The sequence below is a fragment of the Aptenodytes patagonicus genome, chromosome 1, assembly GCF_965638725.1.
Source record: "Aptenodytes patagonicus chromosome 1, bAptPat1.pri.cur, whole genome shotgun sequence".
Classification (NCBI taxonomy): domain Eukaryota; kingdom Metazoa; phylum Chordata; class Aves; order Sphenisciformes; family Spheniscidae; genus Aptenodytes; species Aptenodytes patagonicus.
Window position 1 is genome coordinate 193214167 of NC_134949.1, and position 24231 is coordinate 193238397.

Sequence of the window (24231 nt, forward strand, 5' to 3'; positions counted from 1 at the left end):
ACTCATTTATCTAGCATTAAGCAAGGATATACAATATGACATGGGAAACAAGATCACAGAAGTTCATTAAAAAGTAATTAAATGTTTCATTGATTGATTTTCAAGAGTGGGCTGTAACACGAAAAATTCCATTTACAGAAGCAACTTCATGGTTTGAGCGGGGTATTGCATAAAATACAAGCAGAGTAACTGGATGTGGGAAATGAGTCAATCCAGTAGTTTGAGAACGGGATTAGGATTTCGATTCACTGTTCTGTTGGTGCTGACTCACCGTGACCTTACGCAAGTCAGTTAAGTTTTCTGCATATCAGCAGCTCAGCCTAAAAATACACTATTCCTCTTACCTTCTTTTAATGCCTGCAAGCTTTGACTGTTGCAGATGAAAGGGCAGAAGTACTTTAAATAATTCAAAGAAATTTTCAATACTTGTCATGTTCTTAAAACACTGTGTGGTTTTTTTAAATTGCATTTTCCTGTTTTATTACTGTTTTGCAATGTCTTTCTCTGCTACACTGTGGAGAGCTTTACAAAGGGGAAGAACTGACTCTTTACCGTATTTTACAATTAAAGCAACTGTTTTGTAAAAGATTTAGCAAACACACAAGGTAAAAACAAGAATAGCTTTTCTAATCCCCTTTGATTATGGTCATTTTAAGCCTATTTAACACAGGCATTTTAGTTACCAACATAGTTGTGCCAGCACAAATTGCTCAGCCTTGTCTGGCTTAGGAAAAAGGGTATTAACTAACAAATGAAGCCCTTAGGTATTACAGTGGTGATACTATATTAATTAATATTAATTAATATATTATTATAAAATGGTAAAATTATTCAGATAAAGCGAGATGACATCGTATTTAGCCAGGCAGTTGAAACTCCTGTTTAAAAGCAACCTCCTCTTCTTTAGAGAGAGTTGGTGTGGCAAATAAGTTTCGTGCTCTTGAATTTTGTCGTGTTTAGTGGTAACTGCTGAAGGTGATGCTGCCCTCACTTGTCCACCCTGACTTTATCTGTTTTTACCATGAAATGCCTTGCCCCATTCTGACCTCTTTTTGTCTTCCTGTGTTTTTCTTGGGTTGTCAGAGCTGAATTTGCTCTGTTGAAGAATTATTTCAGACGTAGCTGTTGATTTAATGAATCATCCTGACAGCAAAGAAGTTCTTTAGCTGGGGATTAAGCAAAACAGGAATGTGATGCTTTTGCTGGAGGGTAAGAGTGACTGCACATTGGGTTATGGACTGGCTATTACGCTTTGGTGTCAGACTCCCATAATCTGCATCAACTTTCAAGTCTGGGCAAGCCCTTAACAATACTTCTTTCGATATTAGTACAAATGCTGTCGGTACACAGATTGCAGGAAGGCTGGAGTTTATTGATTTTGCAACATATTGCTTGCAAAAGCATTGGGGGAAAAAAGGTTGGAGAGGAACAAATCGGTGGCCTGTAGCTCAGCTTGGCTTGCCAACTTCAAGACTTCTTTCTTTGCCTGCCTGTATTCTCTTGGCAATCTCTGACCGTGTATAACAATGCTATCAAATGCATTTGGGACCCCTATATGTGTAAAAATAATACGCATTTGTAATATATGTTATTATATACCAAAAATAGGATATATGTGAGTAAAATAATAAGTCTGTGAATCAACATAGCTGAATAAGGACAAATCATATGGCACAACCAGTTTGTTATAAGGCTTAGCTGCACTGTATGATCTTGTGTGTACTTACAGCTATTTATATAGCAAGTAACCATTTTCGCCTTTTTTCTCCTCTATTATGTTTGCATGCAGTACAAATCTAATAAATATTTATAAACTTAAAAAAGAGAAGTGACTTTCACAAGACCAACTCTTGTGAGTTATTTATGATACTGGCTGATGTAAGTAAGAGAAAAAAAGATTGACCCTATTTTACAGTAAAAAGAGAATAGGAATTAACCTTTCTTTTTATAAGAGTAAAGCCTGAGCATCCTCTTTTATGTATAGAAAATTCAAATCTATGTTTAAGGCCAGAAGTGGCTAATCACTGATAACTTACCAACTTGCCTTAGCAAAAATGTTTACTCTTTTGTAACTTAGGGATTGAAAATGTCAGCTTTCAGTAAATGACTGCCAAAACTCTTTTATATATTTTCTCACTAAATGTTAATTTGTGACTGTTCTGTTTTTCTACAACAAATCCTTTCTAGAATGAAAGGATAACTTAGAACACTTCTTTCCTGAGTCTCCCAAATTTCAGACTTTGATACTGCAATTGGCCACATGTATGTATGTCCTATGGTTAAAGTATGTATGCTATAAAGAATCAAAAACCGGCTGCAGAAATGCAGTTATTTCACACAGCCACTATGCTTGCGTTGCTGTGTGCTGCTGGGCGCAAGACACTGTACCTGAGCATTACCATCACACTACTACCCCCGCGTGGTCATTAGCTATAATCCAGTTTTTATAAAAAGGAATAAAAGCTTTTGTGGTTTATTTTCATTTAAAAGGAAATTACCATTTTTAGAAGGACACTGTGTTTGCATTTTATCTTAATATTTGTTCAACACATTAGATGTAGAGTATTGGGAGATTATAAAAATCAGTACGTGTTCTCCTTTTCACATAATATTGTGACAAAGTCAGAGTTACTTAGGAAGTTGCTATAAGAACTAGCTTCTCCAACAGTTTTTATGGCTTGATTAGAGAAACAACACCTGGAAATTTCAGGTATAGAATCTACAATCATTTTAATAACCTGTAAAACATAAAATGGAAGGTATATGAAGAAGATTAACATGAGATTTCATTGGCATCAGCTATTTTGTATTAAAATATTAGGCGCAGTATTTATTTCCAACGTAGTTTTTATGTCCAGAAACAGTCTGTGCATTGGAAGTGTCCGTGACATCCTGCTATGTAAAAGAGTAGTGTAAAGAACAAGAGTGCTCAGAAGGAAATGCAAGAGACATTAATGAAATAAATGCTTGGTTCAAAGCAACGGCTAACTTCTGGGAAGGTGTGGAAATACTCTTTGTTTGGCTATTTATTGTAGCCAAGTCTGACTTGCCTATTTGTTGTAGAAAGCAGAATTACTAGTTATAAACCAGTTTATTATCTCTTTTCAGGAAGTATAGGCAGGTACTAATTATGCGGAGTGTGAAATGCTCACGTTAAATTAAAAAAAAAAAAATTTATTGTTTCCTAATAATTTTGTGTCATCGCAATATGTAATAAATTTTAGAAATAATTACAATGTATTTTTTGAAACATTGCAGAAAACTTGCTTCATAATGATTTATTGCGTCATAACGATATCTTTTAGAACTTATAAAGGATCAATTTATTTTCGTGCATGCTAATGATGTACCTTTAAAGTCAAAGTTATCACTGTCATATCTAAATTCTAAATTCTATCAGAATTCCTTACAATTAGTACCAAATTGATAGTGGAGCTGTCTTTGTGTCTTGCATTGTAAGCTAACTCATTTGGTTATTGCGATTGCGTATTCTCACCTATATGTGGGTCCCATGGAAAGTTAATATGTGGTTCCTTTATATAGACAACTTCCATATTATCTTCATCCTCACTACTGGCGCAATTATAGCAAGTAATTTCTAGGATTAATTACAGTCTTTGCCAACCATCAAGACCTGGAGTAACTCTGTTGCATCTTCTATGTAAAATTTAGCATCATGTAGTACGCTAGGGCAGTTCAGGGTGGAGAGGGCTTTTTCTTCCATCAGTTTCAAGAACCTGTCTCGATCTTCACTAAATACAAAAAGGCGGTCAGCGGTTATCATTTATTGTTCAAATCCTAATTTGTAGATAACAATACATGAATCATTCTTAAGAGACAGAAAATAAAAATTTTCTGTATTAATATTATCCAACATCTTTTCTGAAGTAAACAGTGGTTTCCACTTTTTCATTTTTTCCCCAGTTTCTACTGTTAACATATCCATTTATACTCTAGTTGGACTCTGCTCATAGATTATTTCTCTTTCATACTAGAGATATGTTAGTGTAATTTTAAAATTGGTTGTATTTATACTTTTTTGTGGATCTTCCTCAGATAACTGGTTAGAACCAGTTTCCAGATATCCTTAGAACAAGAATATTCTACTTTGCTTACCAGTAGGTGAGGAGATGTACTTTATATCACTCTCCTGTTTAATACTGCTGGGGCTTGCTTATCCAGAAAGATGTCCCCCCTCTTGATAGCAATGTTAGTACACATTCTCTCTCTGTTTCAATATTGATCCAATTGAGAAGGTTTCTAGGTAGGTGAATTAAACAGCTAAACTCAATTCTGTGATTTCAGTGACACCATGTATCAAATGATAACAAATGTTGTTAACAAATTTAAGCAGAGGCTCCAAAGTGTAGTTTTTCTCAGTTCTTGATTATTCATAATGAATATCATCATTCATATGAATAATTATTGATTATTCATAGCATATGTGAATGGTTACTGTAAATCAGAGGATGTAGGCTCACACTGCAAGAGACCCTTGCTGATTTGTGTGTGGCTTTTCCCATCATTGGCAATGATGCTAGACGTAATAATCCTGTCTTTTTTTTCCTTGTCTTTTTTTTTGTGCCAGTGCTGCTTTAAGGATCCTCTTTCTCATTTCATGCATATCATGCCACTTTTCTCTCTCCACTTAAACGCCTTCATCTCCTTTTGGTATTCAAACAGTAATATAAATTTTGTTGCTCCTTAGTTAAAAATTGACGTATTCCTTCCTCAGGGTTTCTTACTGCATCCTTTTTGTATCTTGATTGTTTAAAGCTGCAGGCTCTTTGGGGTGGTAACTCCTTGTTTTGTGCCCTGGACCAGATTCAGCCCATTTTTGGTCCAAAAATAAATGGCACCAAAAGGATGCTCCACAGCACAGCAGGCTTTGCATTCATCTTTGGTGATTAAGGCAGCATAAAGTAAAACTACTGTAAAACTTCTTAAAAAAAAACAAACCCCAACCTGCAAAGAAAACACTTCCCCCCCTCCAGTCACTGTGCTTCATGTGTCAGAATTTTTATTTTTAGTTATGTTTTTCATAAACCTCCCACCCCATTGAAGTTGAGTCTTAAAATAGAGGGTTATAAATAATAATTAAAAAGACGTTCTGTATTGGAAATCTAAAAATTACAACATCCCTGATCTTTGTCTCAAACTTGGACAGTCATTTTTTTTTACATATAGAAAATTAGTGTTTTCATTCTGTCAACCTTAAGGTATATTAGAAAACACATGAAGAAACCTTCAGCCTTCTCATTCAGAATTATACCCAACCAGTTTCTAATGCAGATAAAAAGCAAAAGGCCTGGTGCCTAGCAGGACCCATTAATTAAATGGGCTTCTGTGGCTCGGTGCTGCATTCCAGATAGGTGGGGTGGGCCCTAGGAAGATGGAGGAGCCCATTAGCCTTCAATAACCAGCCTACCTCAAGGCCTCCTGCTGTTCTCATCATCTATTAGCTTGTCAGCGCCTGTCCATGCGTTTTCCCCCATGGGCTTCTCTTGTGAGTTTAAAACCTTCATTAACTAACAGGTATATAAATTAAACCATGACTTCCAGCGGAGAATAAAGAGGTTTAAGGGTGTTGTTGGCAATGGTGCCCATGGTATTATGTTGACAGGCCATTTACCACGCCAGTTTTAATGGAAGGGAATGTACGCCTAGACCTTGATATATTCTGCCCTCTCTGAGGGTATGGAGCTACAGTTTGAAGTGCAAGTGAAAGTCTCTGAGAGTTTAGCAATTCTGATTTGTAGTTTAGAGAGAAAAGTCTGGTGAGAAGTATTTTCCCTTTTCTAAATAAAATACCTTACGTTTTTGCTGTATGCTCATATTTGTATGGAAAACCTATTCAACGTCTTGAACGATAGTTTGAAAGCAGCAGCTATGTCATTAGATGAATAATCCTCTATCAGTTTGAGTAACTGTAGAGCACATGAGCACCCTTAGAGGCTGCTGCTCAATGAAGCTTGATCAAATGCCCTCTTGAAATCCCTGGCTGCTGTTAACCAGTTTCACTGATTGATCACCTTTCAATTGGCAACCTGAAAATTGGCTAGTAGCTGTGGTGTTAAAGGAAAACACTTGCAGTCTCTGCAGCTGATGGGATAAATCAATGGAACGCCTTTAAAATCAGCACTGCTGATTTGAAACTTGTCTTAGATTGTAGGAAACATCCATTTTTTTGTGGTGTTAACTGCTGTGTCTCTAGAATTGCTAGTGATGGTAGTTTCAGCCCAGATAAATAAAGCCAGCGTATCATACATATAAATAGGCAAGTGTAGTTTTTCTTCTGTTTCCCCAGACGAATCAGGGGGGCTAGCATAGCAAGATATGACGTGTACAAATGGTTTAACTGTTTGAGAAGCACCTCTTTGGTGTAAAAAAAAAAAAAAAAAAAAAAGAAGAAAAAAGGAGTATTAATCACATTTATTCCCAGACTTCTTGCTAGTATAAGACCATATCAGGAATCTGGTAGGAAGAAGTGAGAGTGATAAATTCGGGGGACTCAGAAATTACTCTTGATGTGGGTGCTTTGACTTTGTTGTCACCTTTCTCTCATCCAGGTCCTTGTGATCAGCACCTCTAACTACTGTCTGGAACCAATTAATAAACTCACAGTATCTTTGTGCAAATGAGATTTTGGACTAATCATTTCTTCTTAAAATATTCCATCTAAAGGGGTTTTCATTTTTTAACAAGAAAAGCATTATAACAAATAGCTAGAATTATTTTTCTTGGAATTAAGATAGAATAAGACTATAATTACCTAGCCTTTTCTTTGAAGCCTAGCTAGTTTGAAAGAAGATTGAAGATCATTCTGTAGATTTAAAATTTTCATCATGCAGCTTAGATCTGATTAATGTATTTTTAATGATTTTAGCTTGTTTTCTATGACTTCCTCTGTGCATGGAGAAAGTTCTAACGTAACCCAGCCTCCAGCGCAAGTGTGCAAAGAAAATGGGATGCTCTGGCTTGGAAGTTTTGGTGGGTTTAGTGCTAAGGAGCACCTGCCCTGCCTTTCTGCTCCAAATTACTGGTCCTGAAACATGCGTGCTTGTGCCTCAGTCATATAAGCTCCTAATGGTGGTGTCTCAACTCAGACTAACTATTGTTGGCTGCTTAACCTGAAACGTTGCACAGTGGCTGCACCTTCCCTTCTGTTTCCGTCACAGCATAGGAGAAAGCATGGGTAAGATTTTCTAGGGTTTATCTGGCAAAGTCCTCCAGCTCTTATCACAGGGAAAAGATAGCAACTGCAGACGTTCCTTAAGTACTTAATGCTTAGAAATTGGATGAATCTCAAAAGTTTAGAGTACCTGTATTAAACACAAGTAAGCAATTATGAGAATAAAAGTATTTTAAACAGAAGAGAGTAGATACCAAAGAAACATGATCAGGAAACATAAGAGGAAATCTGATTAACCACATCTATTTTTAAAAAATATTTTCCATGCTTTCCACTTTTATGTGAAAGGCCAGCGAAATAAATAGGACACTCGATCCACATCCCAGAGGAGAGTAGAGCTTCTCACTCATAAATGCTCTTGAAGATGGTACTTCATTGAGAGATTTCACACAGCATAATCATATCTACTTCAAGGGCTGTATGCTAAGCCTAATCTTAGTACATAGCAGGATATAAGACTTTCATAACCTATATCCTCTGTGGAAAAACATTTGCAATTCTCCGTCTTTGTTCTGTTTAAAAATACTTCTAGATGTAAATTTATTGGTTTGGTCAAAAAGCAGAACAACCTTATGACTCGTTTAATAACTGCATGTTCATAATAATTTCTCCTGATGAAAAGTTAGCGTGATTTGAACAAAAGAAAATTGGGGCATGCCAAGCGAAGAGCAATAACAATTGTCCTATCAAGTGATTGCTGTTCTCCCTGTTTTTCTCCTTACAAAGTACTGTAAATTAGGAATGGCCTTTGAGTTTTGAGTTCATTTATTGACGTTTTACATCTGTATTATTGTCCTACAACAGCACTTCATGGGTTTAAAGTGCAACAAGGGAAGTTTACACAAGGGAAAACATTTTAATGGTAGAGGATCTCTGTAACTGGGGGCTTTAAGAACATCTTAGGCAAATGTTGTATGGGAATAGTCTAAGGATGGCTGACAAAGGCAGATGCAGACCTCATTTAAATAGAAAGGGAAGAAGGATGGTGTATTTTTGTAACGACAGTCAGGTCATGTGAAAAGCCAGATTTTAGACCCCCTATCATTCTGTCTAGGGATTCTGTGATTGGGAGCTGGACATGTGAAGATTAACTCTGCAGAAGCAATGAATGCAGGCTTATGAGATGCAGCGCTTCTACTGTTCATGTGTTTCTGTCTTCTGATGCAGATGTTGGATGATAGTGGCCTTTTTGCCAACAAATGGGCCAGAAAAAAAATTCAAGTGAAAAAATGGAACACCTAATAAGATGATAGATAACCTGTTTCTGCAAATCTGTATACCGTTAGTATTACCTTGGAGGAGAGTGTGGGCTAAAAGATCTTCTAATGCCTCTTCTAGGTCCTTTATGAGTCTCTGATTTTGTTAGTGGGTATGGAGGATACACTGTTAAACAAACATTTCAGAATATTTTTGAGGTTTTATTGAAGCTGAAATAGAATTTGCCTTTTTTAGCTCCTCTGGAAAGTAGCTTTTGCATCACAATCTGAAAGCAAGCACACTGTAACACACATAAATGCTCTTACCTTCAAGGTGCCAAGTCGTCTTACACCATGGATATGTAAAGTGACATATTTTATAAAACTGAGAATTTATTTATATGGAGAATACTTTCCTCAATTAAAAAAATCCAACGACAACTATAGTCAAGTTTTATTCTAGCATATTTATTTCCGTGTTTCTAGTTTTACTTGGTTTTATACTAGGGCTGTTTTGTTAATAGCAATTTAAACTGTTTAAATGGAAAATATTACCATCAAGCTGTTTAAAACTGAAAAGGCAAAGTCCATACTTAACTGCTCAACTCACCAAAAGAAGAGTGAGTGACGACTACATTTGTTATATTTTAGCAATAAGAGCTGTTGAACAACAAGTGGAATGGTGCTGTGCTATTGTCTGATGCAGGGGTCTTAGAAAAGATTCCCCGACGTTCGGGCATGATTTACCTTTGGTAAGTCCATGCTAACTGTGTACAGTTACCTCCTTCTCCTTCATGTGCCCAGGACTATGTTTCAAGAGGATCCACTCCCTGATTTTCCCATGGACTGAAGTGAGGCATTGCGTTGTATTCCACAACTCAAGGGTTTGGACACAGAATAAGAGCCGGACCCTATATAGAGATGGAGAAGAGGCAGGTTCCTTGATGGATAGACAAGCATGAGCCATGCTGTATAAAACTCTGAGAATTACTCTTCTGCCCTGTTCTGGTCAGAGATGTGTGTTTTGGGAGAAGAAGCTTTACTGTGTTTTCTGAATGAGAGAAAATAGCATGTGCATGAATGAGCCTGGTCACAAAGGGAATGTGAATTCAAAAGTAATTACAGGCTCTTATTTCCCATCAGTAAACAGAGGGGAAGGGAGGGTCCGATGTATGTTACTCTTCTGCTCTCCAGTCTGGTCGTCTCAAAAGGGAGAATTTCGTCCTCTCATTGTAATATGAGTATTCTGCTTCCACCAGGGCTGCTACTAAAGACTGGGAAGGAAAATAGGATTTTACCATGAAAATTGCTAGAAACAGCTGAGCACCTGTCCTTTACTAAAAGTGCCTTGCTGTTTTGGGGAATTCGTCAGCACTCTGGTGGTGATAATCTGTTTCCTAAATTTATAGTGGTTCAGTAGGTACACAGGTAATGTTTATATGTAGCTGCACAAACAAGTGAATGCATCAGCATAATGTCTCTTTGAGGTGAGGAAGTATTATTCCTTTTCTGCCTGTTCAGAATTGAGGTGCAATGAATAAGCCACCTACCAGAGGTTACAGAGGACTGTTAGTGGCCTGGAAAGTAAACTTCAGATCTGTTTGGCACTTATTCAGTACTATATCACAAACTGGTTTTTTTTATTTTTCTCCAAAATACACCAAGCTATAAAATATTTACGTACTAAATTTAGTAACTCCAAATTCATTAAAATACAGTAATGGGAACTGGGATTTTTGGTGCCAATTTGGGCTCCAGACATTATCTAGAACTGCTAGATTTTCATATAAGAAAATCCTGATTTGGAGAAATTGTGCAAGGGGTACCTCAATAATATTTGTAAGGAATTATAGGAGAAGCAAACTTAGAAAAAAGGTATGGTTTTGCTACAAGGAATTTCACTTTTAGAACTAACAAAAGGTAGAGTGAAAGACAGAGAGACAGAATCTGGCTGTTTGTGATAGTCCTACAATCTTAAGAGCAGTCTGATGCATGGGTGAACAAGGTGCTTCTGAAAAAACTCAAACATAAAAAGGAAGCGTACAAAAGGTGGAAGCAGCGGCAGGTGACCCAGAAGGAATTTAGAGAAACAATCATGCAGGGATGGGGTTAGGAAAGCCAAAGCCCACCTGGAGTTGAATCTAACAAGGGATGTGAAAGCCAACAGGAAGGTCTTCTTACGGGTACAACAGCAGAAAAAGGAAGACTAGGGCAAACTTGTGCCTGCTGCTGAATGAGGCAGGGGACCTGGTGCTAAAGGACATGGAGAAGGCCAAGATACTCAATGCCTTCTTCACCTTGGTCTTTACTGGTAGGACCAGCCTTCTGCAATCCCAGGTCCCTGAGACCAATGGGAAAGTCGGGAGCAAAGAAGACTTACTGTAGGTGGAGGAGGATCAAGTTTGGGAACACTTAAACTGCATGTACACAAGTCCACTGGACCTGATGGGCTACATCTCCAAGTGCTGAGGGAACTGCTTGATGGCATTGCAAGGCTGTTCTCCATTACTTTTCAAAGGTCATAGCAACTGTGGGAGGTTCCTGAGGACTGGGAGAAGGCAAATGTCACTCATATTCAAGAAGAGCAAGAAGGAGGATCTGGGGAAGTACAGACCAGTCAGCCTCACCTCAATCCCTTGGAAGGTGATGGAGCAAATAATCCTGGAAACCATTTCCAAACACATGAAAGACAAGACGTTGATTGGGAGGAGTCAGCATGGTTTTATGAAGAGGAAGCCATTGACCTGATAGCATTCTGCAGCCAAGTGACTAGCTCAGTGGATGAGGAGAGAGCAGTGGATGTTGTTATCTTGAGTTTAGCAAGACTTTTAACACTGTCTTCCATAACACTCTCATAGACAAGCTGATGAAGTACAAGCTGGATAAATGGACTGAAAACTGGCTGAGCTGCCAGGCTCAAAGTGTTGTGATCAGTGTCACAAAGACCACTTAGAGGTCAACCACTACTGGTGTGCCCCAGGGGTTGTTACTGGGGACAATGCTATGTAACATCTTCATTAATGGCCAGGACAATAATACAGAGTATACCCGGAGAAAGTGTACAGACAATACAAAATGAGGAGGAGTGGCTGACATACCAGATGGCTGTGCTGCCATTCAGAGGGACAGGCTGGAGAAATGGGCCAACAGAAACCTCATGAAGTTCAGCAAAGGCAATTGCTGTGTCCTGCACTTGGGGAGGAAGAATGCCATGCACTGGTACAGGCTGGGGGCTGACTGGTTGGAAAGCAGCTTGGCTGAGAAGGACCATGGAGCAATGAAGGCCAACAGTATGCTGGGCTGCATTAGGAGAAGTATTGCCGTCAGGCCAAGGGAGGTGACCCTCTACTCCACACTGGTGAGGCCATACCTGGAGTGCTGTGTGCAGTTCAGGGCTGCTCAGTAGAAGAGAGACATGGACATACTGGAGAGAGTCCAGTGAAGGACCACAAAGATGATTAAAAGACTGGAGCATCTTTGATATGAGAAGAAGCTGAGAGAGCTGGGACTGTTTAGTTTGGAGCAGAGAAGGCTCAGGGGGATCTTATGAATATGTGTAAGTATCTGAGGAGTGTAAAGAAAACAGAGCCAGACTCACTGGTGCCCAGTGACAGGACAAGAGGCAATGGGCACACATTGAAATACAGAAAATACCATTTAAACACAAGAAAAAGCTTTTTTTTTGCCTTTTTTTTCTTTTTTTTCTCTTTTGAGGGTGATTGAACACTGGAGAACAGGTTGCCCAGGGATGTTGTGGAGTCTCCATCCTTGGAGATACTCAAAACTCAACTGGACATAGTCTTGGGCGAACTGCTCTAGGTGACTCTGCTTTGTGAGGGGGGCTGGACTAGATGGATCTCCAAAGGTCCCTTCCAACCTCAGCTGTTCTGTGATTCTGCAACAACTATGCTCCTGCACTGTGAATATATGTAACTTTAACCTACTGTAACAGTATTAGTTACGAGTACAAGTATTAAAAAAGTTCTGTGTTATTCCTTGTCTCAAAATGCAGCTTTTTATCCTGCAGCTTTGTTTACAGTTCTGTGCTTTTTAACATTTTTTTTCTATCATTCTGATCATAAAGGATAGGGATTGTGAATTTTTTTAGTTCCATTTTTATTACTTCTGAAGTCCCCATCATTCAAAAAGTCATTAATGAACAAATTTTATTAAAATGAAATGCCACTTCTAGTGAGATGCTCAATAAAATGGTAAGAAATTCCAACCAGACTCTTGTGGAGGAGCATAAAGAAGGTATTTTTTTGCAGTGTGGAGACCAAAGAACACACAGTAACTGATGTGTCCCAGGTCACACATAAAATCTGTGGTCAAACTGGGAATGGATTTCCAATCTGTGGCATATCTAGCCTGTATTTCTGCTTTCTCTAAATAATTTTGATCATAATCAAAAGGATTTTTCACTATCTGTAATACATGAGCTCTTCTAAGTGCCTGTTGCTGTACATTGCTTTTTTTTCTTTGTTGCATATTTCACTAGTATAATTTTACCATAGTCACTCAAATTAGATTCCCAGCCTTCTCACTTCAAGATGAATTTCTCAATAGTAGGAAATATATTCTTATTTGTCTCCCCACGCCTGAAAAGTTGTATAGGTAAGCGAGATCCTTGCTTTTGAGTTATTATGGAATTAAAGGTTTTATTGATTTAACTATTCTAGAAGTAGAGCATTAAGGTAAGACTGTTAGTGGAAAAATACTAGAAAACGTAATTAAAAACATGATTAATGTGTATCCAGGATTTTATGTGCCATCCAGTAAAACAAAATTGGGGCCAATATAAACTTGCAATGGAGTGCAGCCACTTAATTAGGTTAAAGCATGTAATCTCTGTATCTGCAGCAATCAGAAACACTATAAAAATTCAGGAATGCTTGGGTATTCTGTTAATCAGCTTCTCTGTTTGTAATTCTAAACATATCAGGAATCTGCAGATCACAGGGCTACAGCATCTGTGAAATTGGTGTCTATTTGTCTCTATAGACTTGAGTATTGAGTGAGATACCAACTGCAATGACCGATCACTTTCTAACTGACTGGTAATTCAGAAAAGGTTAAGGAGTGAATGGATGGGATGGTATTTTTACATTTTTCATCTCTTCGAAGAAGTGAATAAATATAAAGATTCTAAGAACTTACTCTTTTTAAACACATTTGTATGATACTGAGATTTCCTGAAATTGTATGTTTACAATGTGTATGTTTTGGACTAATGATGGTTGTAGGTCCCTTCCAACCGAACTATTCTATTCTACAACTCCTCCTGGCCTTGTGTGACTTCTGTTGCTAAAAGCTTTTTCTCTTTCGTAATTTCATCGGTGAAAGACAGATAGAGGTGTGGAAAAAGCCTGCAAGAAGGAAATGAGTTGTTCCCAGCTTTCCCTGGAGAGTCACAAGCTCTAAGTGGCTCTGCGTAGGCTCCTTTCTGCCCAGTGTAGCTCCTAGGAAGTCTGACAGCATCACTGGAATTTGTTAAAACATTCTTGGAGGGGGGAAAATTAAAACTGCAAGAAGTAAAACACAGAGTGGTTGTTACGACAAGCTTAACTTAGAATTTGTTTTCAAGAAAAGATTGCTTAGAAGTTTGTAGCGGTGTTTAATATATTTTTGTTATATGATGCTTTTGTAATTTCTTGAAGTAACTGATCAACTGTTATTTGCGTATTACCACTGGATAGAACTAGAGGAAGAGTTTGCTCTTTTCTGTGGAAATGTAATGGGATTTTTTTTTTTTTCCGCATTTTGCTGTGTGAGGTGGCAAAATGGTTTGTTTTGGACCTGTACTGCATATAGTTTACAGAGCGGGAAGTGTATTCAGTGCTCCTCCTATTTAGTTGAGACCAAGACCTAAATAACCCTGGTAAAGAAAAATCTTGCCAGCTGAGTGCTTTGACTGTTTATTATGGGTTTTATTTTTTTTTCTTTCTGAGATACGTACCATTTATATTCTTCTGTCTCAAAACCAGTTAGACTTAGTTGTTTTAAATCTCTCTCCTCAGAGCATGTGTACTTTAAAAGGAACAGCTGTTGAAGCTCCAAACAGTAGCTGTAAAATACTACTCTAAGACTAAGTTAGCTGAGTTGTGTAATAACACCAAGACCCTTAAATCTTTCACACTAAGTCACAGCCCTATGAAGTGTTTTATCCTTTTTCAGTGTATTACAGCTGTTTCGTGCCCTGATTAATGAGAACACAGAGTGAGATCAACGTGTTGTACATGGGTGGAAGTTAGCAGTTTAAATACTTGAACTGCAGATAAAGTTTCTTCTCCGATTCTCAATCCAGTATCAAGTTTATATCTAAAATAGGTTGGTTTTGGTTTTTTTTATTTTTAATTCCCGGTGTAATGTTTCATCCTAATATGGCAATATCCTATTCATTTTTGATACATGCTATAACCTCTATTTTTAAATCAATCTGCTAATTGAACTTCATCTTTCTACCAAGATATTTTTATTATGGCGATTTCTCTGCAATTTCATATTTACTTCATGTTTTACTACACTACCATATATTCCAAATAGAGGAAGCTGAAAGCTGCGCTTTTTTTTTTTTTTTTTTTTTTTAACAACAATAATGCAAGATCTGTTTCCTCAGCATAGGCTGGAAGGGAACATGAAGGGAGAACAAGGTTGAGGAAAAAGTGCACTGTATGCAGCTGTATAATTGCATTTATTTGAATTACAGTTTCACTTAGGCTAGAGTCTATCCACATAAAGGACCCCAAAAATATGGATTATAAGAATAACTTTGGAAGAACATACTGTTTTATTATTACACAAAAATGATAATGCTTAATCACAGGTTAGTGTTGTGGTAGGGAGGGAGGGGAGTGTGGCTGGCTTTCATTCCGAGATTTTGGAAAGCTGTTTTCTCAAAGCTGGCTAGACTGTTTTTTTCTTTAATGGGACAGGGACAACTGTCATCAACAATGGCAGACTGAGCGTATGCAACTTGCCACTTTTTGTGATTTCTCTGTCACTAATGTAACCTGGAGAATGCGTTAGCAGCAGCAGTCTGGGGCATCTCAGTTGAGGCAAGCATGGTGCTTTAGGTACCCCACGATATGGCTCCACATGTTCACTGAGTGATCAGTTCTTGATGGTACTTCTTTTTATTAAGATTTTCTTGAAGTTAAAGCAATGTTATATAGTCATCATGATCATATTGATTTTCAAGTTTATTTTGACCATTTTTAGCTGTATAAATTCATAGGTGTAACATAGTTCTTGGTTTGGTTTTAATTTTCAGATGTCAGGCTCCCTTCACTATGATCAGGAATTTTCAATAAAAATGTAACCTTGCACTGAGCAGCTGATGAAGTTTTTATTCTTGGTAGATAAAAGTCTCTTTTTATTTTGACATAACTAGTGAAAAATCTGTCAGCGTAAGTGACAGTAATGGAAGCTGCTGTCAAGATAGAGATTGTCAAGAAAATCACAAGCTTGGAATTCCCGGGTCATAATTTTAATCAAAATCAAGAGTTTGTTTCTCACATTTTTTAATAATAAAAGTCACTTTCGATCTACTGAACACATGACAGTGTGTCCGTGAACACACGGAATATTTTAAGGGGCTCTGAGCTAATATGAGCTGTGAGACTTTACCTTGTAACGTAGTGAAGACTCTGTCTGCCTAAAGCCATACCTGTGCAGATGGTGAAAATGTACCAAACTCTCCATAATACTAAAAAGAAGAGGGTTGGTTTTATTTCAGTACTCAACTTTGCAAAGTCATACGAATAGGAAGTATCACAGGAGGGCATTAAACAATATCAAATATTATCGTCTCTTTTTTTTTTTTTTTTTAATGGCCTGGTCTGTCAACAATCCAAATATTAATTATTTTGGTAAACGAGGGCCTAGGACCACTTACAAACACAAACATCAGACCTTAAAGCAAAAGAGATACCGTCAACATAGCAGGAAAAATCCAACCTGCGAAATTTTTTGCTGGGTCAGACAATAATTCATCTTCAACAGTGGAACAGGAAAGGCTGTTCAGGAGCAGCACGTGAGTTTGGCTCCAGTCCATTCTCCTGGTACTGCCCCATGGTGGATTAAAGGGACCACATATAGAGGTGGTGTTCTTGAATTTGTCTAATCCTTTTTTTGTACTTGCTGTTGCTGTCTGCCTCTACAATCTCTTGTGAGAGCAAGCTTCATAAAATCACTACCTGCTATGTAAAGATGTGCTGCTTTTTATCTTTGTTAAGCTGATCTGAATATAGTTTCATCATATTCCTCCTTGTTATAATATTGTGGGATTTGGTAAGCAATAGTTCTGCATTCACCATACTCTGCTTTAATGCTTTTATAAACTTTGATCATATTATCCCCTTGGTCTTCTGCTTTTCAAACTGAAGAGTTCCAGCTTTTTTAGTCTCTCTTTGTAAGGCAGCTGCTCTGTCCTCTGAATCATTTGAGTTGCCCTTCTCTGTACCTTCTCTTAACCCTGTTTCTTGAGTTGGAGAGACCAGAACTCTCTGGTACACCAGTGTTTTATATAACAGCAAAATGACATCCTCTGCCTTGGTTTTGTTACTCTTCTTGGTGGCAGCCGAAGTTTTTTGGCTTTTCTGGCTGTGGTTGAGCACAGAGAGCTGTGAACTGTGACTCCCAGATCTCTTCTCCACTCAAAGTTCATGTGAGAATGTTAGTGAGGTTTCGATTTTTTCCCCGAAGCAGAGCATCTTACATTGACCTGGGCTGAAGCTCATCTTCTGCCTCTTTGCCCTCTTGCTCAGTTTTATAACGTCCTTTGAGTTCCTCACCATTGGCATGGAAAGAGTAGTCTACAAAGAGTATCTTCTGCAAATCTGAAGATTTCATTGTGTGATCCTTCTTTGCGTCACTGAATTTGAATAAACCTGATTCCTTGGGAATCCAGAAGAGAGAGTGACTGTTAAGTCCTACTTGCTTTTCCTATCCCTCGAGCAACTTTCAGTCCACAAAAAACCCCTTTTTCCAATTCCATTCTAACTTAATTTCTTCAGTAGTCTTTGGTGGGAAGTCTCGTCGTAGGCTTTCTGAAAATCCAGGTCCACTGGATCTTCATTTATCCACATGCCTTCCTCTCCACCCCCTGAACTCCCTGCAGGTAGCAAGACAGTATTTTCCTTTACAAAAGCTCTGTTGACTTTTTCCCATCGGATGTGTATGGGCTCAGCAATATTATTCTTTTGTATGGACTCTACAGTCTTAGCAGGATTGGAAGTTAGTATCAGTGGTCCTTTCAGGACCTTCAAAGCTCTCAGGTCAGTGCCATCTGGTCCACATGACTTAATGATTTGGCTGATCTAGTACTTCCTGTATATTTGCTTCATGTTGATGTAGCTGTTCTGATGTTACGAAGAACATGTTGTGTGAGATACCATCTCATCATCTTCATTGGTAAAGACACATGCCAAGAATTTGATGAACTTCTTTGCTGTGATCTTCTCATCCTTGAGTACCGTTTTCATACCTCCGTTGAAAAATGATCCTGCCAACCCCCTAGCAGCCTTTCATCTTTCAAAGTATTTAAGGAACATTTTAGTCTTAGTGTGAGCATCTGTTGCAAGGAGATCTTAAAATTCTTCTTCACCCTCTTTATTTCCTGTTTACATTTGAACTGCCCTGTTTTATGGACTTTGCTGTTCTCATTTTCATTCTCCTCACTTTCAGAAATTTCCTGATCTTCTTTTCTTCACTCTCCTGACACATTTTGAGCAGCACGTCCAATTATTATCTTGACATCTGCAAATATTATCACTTAAATGCTGCCTGTCTCTGATGCCTTCTCTGCTTGTTTCCATGGGATTCAGATGCTTTCATGTCATGGTTTAACCCCAGCTGGCAACTAAGCACCACACAGCCACTCGCTCACTCGCCCTGGTGGGAAGGGGGAGAGAATCAGAAGGGTGAAAGTGAGAAAACTCGTGGGTTGAGAAAAAGACAGTTTAATAGGGAAAGCAAAAGCCGGGCACGCAAGCAAAGCAAAACAAGGAATTCATTCCCTCCTTCCCATTGGCAAGCAGGTGTTCAGCCATCTCCAGGAAAGCAGGGCTCCATCACGCGTAACGGTTACTTGGGAAGACAAACGCCATCACTCCAAACATCCCCCCCTTCCTCCTTCTTCCCCCAGCTTTATGTGCTGAGCATGGCATCATATGGTGTGGAATATCCCTTTGGTCAGTTGGGGTCAGCTGTCCCAGCCGTGTCCCCTCCCAACCTCTTGTGCACCTACAGCCTACTCACTGGTGGGGTGGTGTTGAGAAACAGAAAAGTCCTTGACTCTGTGTAAGCGCTGCTCAGTAGTAACAAAAATATCCCTGTGTTATCAACACTGTTTTCAGCACAAATCCAAAACATAGCCCCATACCAGCTACTATGAAGAAAATTAACTCTATCCCAGTCAAACCCAGCACATTCTCCACCCCTTATTCCATGCCATTTATGTCATGGTCAGGTCCCACGCTATCCAATACAATCTCATTACCCACCACCCCCCTTCCCATCCTTTGATATATTACAGAGATACCATTCCCCTAGTCTGTGGACCACCCTTGTGAAATGTCCACAAATGTCCACCAAATGTCTACTGACTTCATTTAGTCCATGACTTTGGGCTCCATCTGTTACGGTGGTCACTCAGGACAGGAGAGGTGGTGTGTTGCGCAGAGTTACTGGGCACCAAAGCCAGCTCAGGTGAGATCACTGCTGCACTTGCACTGCTTCTTGTAAGGCTTGTCCTCCAGTGGTTCAGGTGGTTCCTGCTATAGTAATTCCTGTAACATGCAACTCAAATCCCGGGTTACAATAATTTAAAGGTCTTTGCATTACAGTCTCCACCCATGGTCCCTTTGGGCCAGGTTATAGGGTTTAACATTGCAATGAAACTCCTCCCCTTGCCCCTGCTCCAGCTTGGACTTATCCACAGACTGCAGTCCCTTAGGGCAGTACCTGCTCCAAGTGGAGCCTCATCTATGAGCCACAGTCTCTCCAGGGGTATACCTGCTGTGGCATAGACTTATCCACAGCCACAGTTGCTTTGAGGTGCACCTGTTCCAGCGTAGGAACATGGGCACATGCCTTCAGAGATACACCTGCTCCAGCATGGCCTTACCCACAGCCACAGTCCCTTCAGAAGTAAACCAGCCCCAGCATGGCCTTACCCATGGCTGCAGTCCCTCCAGGGGCGTACCTGCTCTGTCATGGGCTTATCCATGGCCACACGCTTTGAGGTGCTCCAGCATGACCTCATGCACAGCTAGTGATGCTTCAAGGTGTACCTGCTGCAGCATGGACTTGTTCACAGCCATGGATGCTTCGAGGTGTACTTTCTCCAGTGTGGACTTATCCTTGGGCCACAATCCCTTCAGAGTACCTGCTGCGGCACAGACGTAACCACGGCCACAGATGCTTCAGGATGTACCTGCTCTGACGTGGGCTTATCCACGGCCACAGACGCTTCGGGGTGTCCTGCTCCCGCGTGGACTCGTCCACAGGTCACAGTCCTTTTGACTCGAGTTCACACTGGAGTTCCAGCCTTTCCAGTACAGCAGCACAGAAAAGCAGCGATGCCCTGGCCATCTGCCAGCCCAGGCGCGTGGCCATTGCTGTTATCAAAATGTTCCCAGGCACAGCAGAGTAAGATGATAAGCAGTGCAGCAGTACAGCAAGCAGCAAAAGCAAAAAGCAGCCACTAACGAGCACTAGACTCTAATATACAGTGAGGCAAGCAAGCCCCATGGCAAGCATAGGAGCCTGCCAATTAATAGCTAAACAGCTATAACAGCTATAAATTCAGTCTAGCACATTCCAATCAAACCTGTCGTTACCTCGAACCCTTCAAGCCCCATGTTGGGCGCCAAAAAGGACTGGCGTGGTTTAACCCCAGCCGGCAACTAAGCACCACACAGCCCCTCGCTCACTCCCCCCTGGTGGGAAGGGGGAGAGAATCAGAAGGGTGAAAGTGAGAAAACTCGTGGGTTGAGAAAAAGACAGTTTAATAGGTAAAGCAAAAACCACGCACGCAAGCAAAGCAAAACAAGGAATTCATTCCCTCCTTCCCATCGGCAGGCAGGTGTTCAGCCATCTCCAGGAAAGCAGGGCTCCATCACGTGTAATGGTTACTTGAGGAGACAAATGCCATCACTCCAAACATCCCCCTCTTCCTCCTTCTTCCCCCAGGTTTATATGCTGAGCATGACGTCATATGGTGTGGAATATCCCTTTGGTCAGTTGGGGTCAGCTGTCCCAGCTGTGTCCCCTCCCAACTTCTTGTGCACCCCCAGCCTACTCGCTGGTGGGGTGGTGTGAGAGGCAGAAAAGGCCTTGACTCTGTGTAAGCGCTGCTCAGCAATAACAAAAACATCTCTGTATTATCAACACTGTTTTCAGCACAAGTCCAAACCATAGCCCCATACTAGCTACTATGAAGAAAATTAACTCTACCCCAGTCAAAACCAGCACAAGGGGAGAGTTTTATCTTTAATCATTCAGTGTTTTAGTTTGCAGTTGCCAATAATGTATCCATACTTAGTTTACTGTTTTCTTTTCTAAATTCAGAATATTTTCTCCTTTCTTTGGGTCTTTCTAGCAGCAGCAGATGTAAAAAATTTGACTTTTTCGCAAATGTGGGATTTTACAAACTGAGTGAATGAGAAGTAAGGCAATGTGGTTGGTTGTCTTTGAAATTAAAACTGTTAGTTTTGAATTTTCAAGTGTTATATACTGAATATTTAAAATTCTGCTGATATAAAAGGAGATGCTTCTCATTTTTTCATGATCAGAATACCCACAAATCCCATTTATTTTTGTCATTTAGATTGTGGCGATGTAGGGTTGTATTCAAGATTCTTGGATAATTGAACACATATGTACACACCTTCTTAATTTTATGAAATGTGGCTATGATTTTTATAATTAGAGTTCTTCAGGAAAATATACCACTGTGGAGCACTGTGGTGTTGTGATTGTAATGGAGCACTGTGGCGTTGTGATTGTAATGTTGTGAATTATTTTCCTAATTGTTAATGGCTAAAGTAGTCAGGATTGTTAGTGATTCTATAATAGTGATTCTCTTCTCTTCTCTTCTCTTCTCTTCTATTCTATTCTGTTCTGTTCTGTTCTGTTCTTATTGTAGTCTCATACTTTTGGAGGGATGTTGTATTACTAGATGATACAAGATGCTGTATGGGGAAGTCAGACGTTTTGGCAAGCAGATGAGAGGTGATTCTGTAAAAGTGAGAGGTAGCGTGGGATTGTGGGATGTGCACTTGTTTCTCCTAAATTACAGTAGGAAAGTAGTTAATATAACTGGCAGTGATTATTGCTTATGCTTCAGATTTAACGTCCAGCTGAGATTAATTAGAAGAAGGTTTCTGAGAACAGCGAGATCTTGGAGCACTGTCTGAATTGCTGTTGGGAGAGGGAAAGGTACTGATCGCTTTCTTAAGGTGTAGCTATAGCCTGATCAATGCTTTTGAAAAACTTTACGTGACCTGGTTGTAGGCAATAATCTGGACCCAAATTCAACAACCTGAGAGGTCCCTTCCAATCTTGTATTACTGTAAGTCCTGTGACTTGTGTGTAGATTCAGGAAAGCATTATTAGCAGATTACCTAATGACTCAGTTGGCAGCTGGAAGTTTTTTGCACATTTTAAAGGCTAACTGAAGCTAATGAAGGATATCAGGCCAAAGCTTTATGCTCAATTTTGATGCCTGCAGCCGTGGAATTGTCTATTTAAGATGCTCAGATCTCAGCCCAGTATATCTATTAGTGGTAAAACGTAAACTTCACATGTATACTTCATGAAGTGCTTACAGTTCTTGGGTAAATGTTTACCAGTCTAGTATTTTTTTAATAATTTTGATGATACAAAAATACATTCTGTAGAGCCTGCATGGTTATTTACTGCCAACTTTAGGGAGTTAATTTTAAATGGCTGATTTGCAAAATAGGTCTAATTTTGAAGTTTTTGATTTGATTTTAGGGATACTGGTGTTTTAAGGTGTGAGTAGAAATAAGGGGAAATGGCTTATGTAGGCATAAAAATGACATGAAAGAGTGAATTAATTCTTTAATGAGTAATGGCTCAAGGTTTAGGGAGATATCTGTTCTTTGAACAGATTTTAAAATTCCTGAAAATATTCAGTATAACGTTGTTCTGTGTCTCGTAGTACACATAGTGCGTTTTAAGGAACGTGGATTTCCTTCCATTTTGGAAATTTTTCCAGTAAGTCAATGCCTGCCGTGTGTGTGGAGTACTGTTTCCTTGGAACTGAATTTCTCTGGTCTTACATCTTCCGACCCTTGATAAACACAAAAGTCATCTACTCCCATCCCATGTGATGAGCGTCCGAAATCTCAGAGAGCGATATGAAAGAGAAGTGCTGCACAGCTACAACAAACAGCTTTGAATAAGTGCTTGTATTTGCTAACTGATTAAATCTATTTATAACGTGTAAAACTAGCTTATCTTAGGGTCTGGTCAGAAAATTGCAGGCAATCTTAAAATGGTGTGTGGTGAGCAGACACTTTCAGCTGGGAATTGCTACCCCTTAGCTAGAGCAGGAGGGCTGACCGAATGTGTCGGTCCAGGTTGTTGGCACGTGAAGTAAAGTGAGATAAAGCCAAACTTTCAGCTGTGACGTTTCATCTGAGAGGGTTGCTTTTTTGAGAGCATTAATTCAATTGCTTTGTGATTGTTGGACTGTGTTCTTAGTTCATGACGTTAGGAGCATCTAAATAAAGGGTGCGATGTATGTATGTAAGAGTGATATTTCTCATTTCAAGGGAGTGGTAGGAACACTAAAGTGCTTTCTGCTTTTTCTGTATTTTTATTACTTGCATTAAAGTTAAAGACAATTTGATGTCTGATAACAGAAGAAGATGTTTATGAACTTTAGGTCAGGTCTTGGTTAAGTCTCGAAAAGGTCTAGAATAACTTCAAATGATGGTTATATCACATTGTCTAGAAATTGTATTATAAGATTCGCATCACATTATCACACTACAAATTGGAAATATTCTGGAAATATTAGAGACCATTTTGGAATACAATATCCAAATGCACTTGCTTTTTCTCATACCCTTTGTGTGCTTCAAAGCTAAAGAAAATCAGTTTCGAGACTCATACAATTAGTATGCTGTGTCACGTCATTTCATCTGAATCCCACACACGCTAGCAAAAGCAGCATATACGTTTAAAATATACTAATTTGTGTCTTACTCATTTCAAAAAATGGGCTTTATGTAGGCAGGGTTCAGTCTGCAGTGGAAAGGTTTGGATCGGGTTTTGACTAAAAATATTTGCCTGGTAAAAATATCCCTAGCTGTTACTGTTCTCACACTTTCCATGTAATAATTATTCCTAATGGTAAGCTGATTTCATGCTGAAGGCTTCAGTTCAGCAACGCACTTGAAGTCATGCATGACTTGCATCATACTGGATCATTCCCTCTATTTTAAAGGCATAGTTCATGTGCTTGAATCAGACACACGTTTAAGTACCTTGTTGAATTAGTGCCTATGTGGAAATGGTTTTTCTCCTCACATAATCAAATTTGGAATTGGAAATGACCTTGTGTAGATGGTTTTTAGCATTTTTTTTCTGAATTTTGCCACCATCAGTTGCTGCTTACTTTAATATTTGTGGGTTTGCAGCTATCCAGACAGTTGAATTATTTTGCGTTCATCTTCACAATAATTATATGCCTCTCAACTGCCTTTTCGGTTTACATGTAAAATTAGCATTTTGCCGTCATTGTTTAAAAGATAGCAATGCAAAGTCTGGTTGTCCAGAGAATTAGTCTCAATTTAATGTGAATAGATACAA

At 39.2% G+C, this 24231-nt stretch overlaps 1 protein-coding gene across 2 annotated transcripts in view; it reads left to right on the plus strand.

Moving 5' to 3' along the window:
* DGKH (diacylglycerol kinase eta) overlaps positions 1-24231 on the plus strand; it is a 171789-nt gene that overhangs the window by 62564 nt on the left and 84994 nt on the right. The window lies entirely within an intron of this gene.